Source organism: Dipodomys spectabilis, unplaced genomic scaffold, assembly GCF_019054845.1.
Source record: "Dipodomys spectabilis isolate Male_0828 unplaced genomic scaffold, ASM1905484v1 ptg000640l, whole genome shotgun sequence".
In the NCBI taxonomy this organism is placed as follows: Eukaryota; Metazoa; Chordata; class Mammalia; order Rodentia; family Heteromyidae; genus Dipodomys; species Dipodomys spectabilis.
Window position 1 is genome coordinate 273,636 of NW_024871317.1, and position 3,770 is coordinate 277,405.

General features: G+C 34.9%; 1 non-coding gene across 1 annotated transcript; it reads right to left on the reverse strand.

Moving 5' to 3' along the window:
- Positions 1-3,018: 3,018 nt before the first annotated feature.
- LOC122101212 lies at positions 3,019-3,125 on the reverse strand. The gene has a single exon (XR_006146333.1). It is a non-coding gene; the product is annotated as a U6 spliceosomal RNA (small nuclear RNA).
- Positions 3,126-3,770: the final 645 nt, after the last annotated feature.

Genomic DNA, 3,770 nt, shown 5'->3' on the forward strand with positions numbered 1-3,770 from the left:
TATCTTGGCTGTTGTTGTGAATAATGTGAATAACAATGAACTACAGATATATTTATGAGTTACCCAGAGAGAAATAATCACATGATTGGTGGGTCAGGTGATATTGCAACTTTGGATTTCTTTAGAAAACTGCATACTACTTTCTACAAGGAGAGTATTAACCTGTATTTTGACCAAGAGTGTAGAAAATTTCCTTTTCTCCACACTCTCACCAGCCAACCTTATTACCTTTTGAGTTTTTTTAAAGGGCATGTTTTTACTGTGTGCAATACCCAAGATGACCTCAGACCCAAATCTTTTTACTCCAACCTCCTAAAAGCTTCGAATTACAAGTCTTTACCACCACACCTGGTTCCTTTGATTTTTTTGATAAGAGTTATAATAGTTATGAAGTAGTATCATAGTAATTTTGAATTGCATTTCTCTAATGACTTTTGTTTACAAAACATTAAGCCAGCATAGAAGTTGTATTAAACACAACTTTGTAAACCCACTGGCGATTTTCAGAGCTTTTTGGTAAACATATCTATTCAGAAATTTTGAAAATTTTTAATCAAGTTTCTTGTTAATCTCATCTTTAATCTCTCAGTACAAAATCAATAATTTCAAGGTAGTAGAAAGGAAAAAATAAAGCAACTCCTAACATTTTTCAGTTTTCAATAACATGATATTGCTTAAATCATTTTCTGTTAATGCTTGAGACTATATAACTCAATTTAGTTAGACCTTATACAAGGCTATGTATTTTATTTTACGTTGATTTTTCTTTTCAAAGCTTGTGTGACTAATTTCCCTTGGTTTCTTTCTGTCTCATGTAGTTCAGATTTCAAACTGAAGAATAAATGGAAGGAACAAACAAAAAAAATACAGTTCCTCTCATCTGATGATGCCTCTACAAGAATGAGGAAAGACCTATGATAGAATATCAAAAAGACAATTCATTCTTCTAGGTCTTCTTTATCTTTGTGATGTAACTTAAATGATGTAACTTAAACGGAAGGAAGCAAACCAAAAACTTAGTTCCTCAAATTTGATGATGCCTCTACATGAATGAGAAAAGACCTATGGTAGAATATCAAAAAGACAATTCATTCTTCTAGGTCTGCCTTATCTTTGAGATGTAACTTAAATGATGTAAAACACAATATACTGCTCAGATACTTTTGTTTTATCAGTTTTGTACATTTTCTTTTGGACTTCATCTCAGTCTACAACATTCCTTCATTATTATGTCCCTTATATTTTTACACTAACAAGACTTAAGATAACCAGTTTGATTTACAACATGAGAAGTTATCTACCCGGCTTCCTTGGAAGTAGAGCATGATTAATAGATAACATTGCTCACTACATGTAATGGTTTCTGCAATACTTATGACATTCTATTTAGTATTTAAAAAAAACTTCTGGCTAAACTCAAAGCTCATGCATAGAAGTTTATGTTAAGTATTTTACAAGTTTTATTTCTCTTAATTCTTAAGATAACATTTGCTATAATGCTAATGTTATTACTATTTTAGTGTTGGGAAAAATTGTAATTAAAGGCACTAAGTGCATGGCCCAAAGACACACAGTGAGGAAGGAAATGAGTCAAAGTTTCCAAAAGTCTTTCAGCAATACACAAAAGGTAGGTAAATTCTTTCCATTCTCTTACACTCTCAATTCAATATTCATATTGTCCAAGAAATTATAGCATAGCAAATATTGCCCATGGTGATTGTTTTCTATCACATTTTGTCTTCAACACAGACTGTGTTGGTGACATTGGGTTATCATGCACAGAGCTGAGCTTCTAAATTGAGGTCCAAAGAGAGACAAATTTCTTCTGTCCCACAGTTCCAGTTTCCTTTTTTGAAAAGTACCAAAACTTTTAAATATCATCACTTACTATCTTTTAAGAATCCAAAAATGAAATAAATTCACATTTAATCAATCCAAAATGTTTTAAAAGTAGGAGATAATTAAACAGGCCCCCATGAAGTAAATTTTCTTCTACTTTTAAAATTATGCTGAAAGCCTTGTATTGGCTAGTCACACCTGTAATCCTATCTACTCGGGATAGCTACTCAGGAGCCTGGGATCTGTGGATAACCATTGGAAGTCAATAAGGGCCAAAAAAAAAATTCATGAAATTATTTTTCAAAATTTTTAATGAACTAGCAAAGACCCAGGGAAAAAAATGTAGCTCATATAGTACCTCACCAACCTAGAGAAGAAAGGTCTAGCAAGACCTTTAAGCCCTGATTTCAAACTCTGAGCATGCCAACACACATGCATGCACATGCGTTCACGCGCACACATTTTTTCCCTTCCCCTCCCCAAATTAGAGAAGCGTAAATACAAGAGGCAGATGCACCAACTTCAAATACAGAGAAAACAAGGGTTATAGCGTGGGGGGAGGAACATACAAAGAAACGAAAATTCACATCGCACATTATAAGTACGTTAGAAACAATAGCAAGAAACAAAAAACTACTTGTTTCCCTATCGTGGGGTTCAATTCCCTTAACATTATCATTTCTGTTCATATGCACATAGCTTTTGACCTTGTCTGCTTAACCCAGACATATATTCGTTATTGAAAATAAGGGAAACCATGGGACCTTTTTCTTTGGACTTGGCTTACTTCATTTAATAAATTTTTTTCCAAGTCTTTCCATTTCCTAACAAATGGGACAATGTCATTCTTTCTGATGGAGGTATAGAATTCCCTTGTGTATATACATCACATTTTCTTGATCCATTCATGTAGTGGGGACAGCTGGTTGGTTCCATATCTTAGCTATTGTAAATAATGCTGCAATAAACATAGTGGTGCTGGTAGTTTTAGTATGGTCTTGTTTGTGATCATTTAGTAAATCCCCAAAAGTGGGACTCCTGGGTCAAAGGGGAGCTTTATGTGGAATCTTTTGAGGAACCTCCATAATGCCTTCCAAAGTGGTTGAACAAGTTTACACTCCCACCAAGAATGTTGTATGGTTCCCTTGTGGCCACATTCCCTCCAGCATCTATTGTTGTAAAAATATGGAACACACCACGAATTTGCATATCGTCCTTGCGCAAGTGCCATGCTACTCTTCTCTGTATTGTTCCAATGTTAGTGTATGTGTGGCTGAATTGAGCACAGAATATTTTTTATATCAAAAGTGCAATTGTGGGGGCTGAGAAGGTGGCTCAGTGGTAGAGCGCTTGCCTTACATGCATGAGGCCCTGGGTTCGATTCCTCAGCACCACATAAGCAAAAAGAAAAAAGCTGCAAGTGGCGCTGTGGCTCAAGTGGTAGAACGCTAGCCTTGAGCTGAAGAGCTGAGGGACAGCGCCCAGGCCTAGAGTTCAGGCCCCACGAATGGACCCCCCCCCCAAAAAAGTGCAGTTGGATTTTATTAAACTAGACAATTCAACAAAAAGTAAGTTCAAAAGAATTGTCATGAAATTTTAGAACCATATATTTCTTACATAAGCACAAATTTAAGAATAAAGTCAAGATTGACATGTCAAAAACAAAATAATTCCAGATATTTGTTGCTCAAGAAATGTGTAGGAGGGGGATTCAATTATTCTATACAAGGCACCTGTCATAATGAACACTGCACCAAGTGTTAAGGTTTGTTAAAAGTTTTAATGTTTTAAATATATTTAATTTTGGGAATTTGTTTACATATGCCAAAATTAGGACTGTTTGGCAGGTATAAAACTTTTCCATAAAGTATTTAAGATTTATGGCAGCAGACATATACTACTAAGTATGTACATTTCAGAGTTTCGAGAAA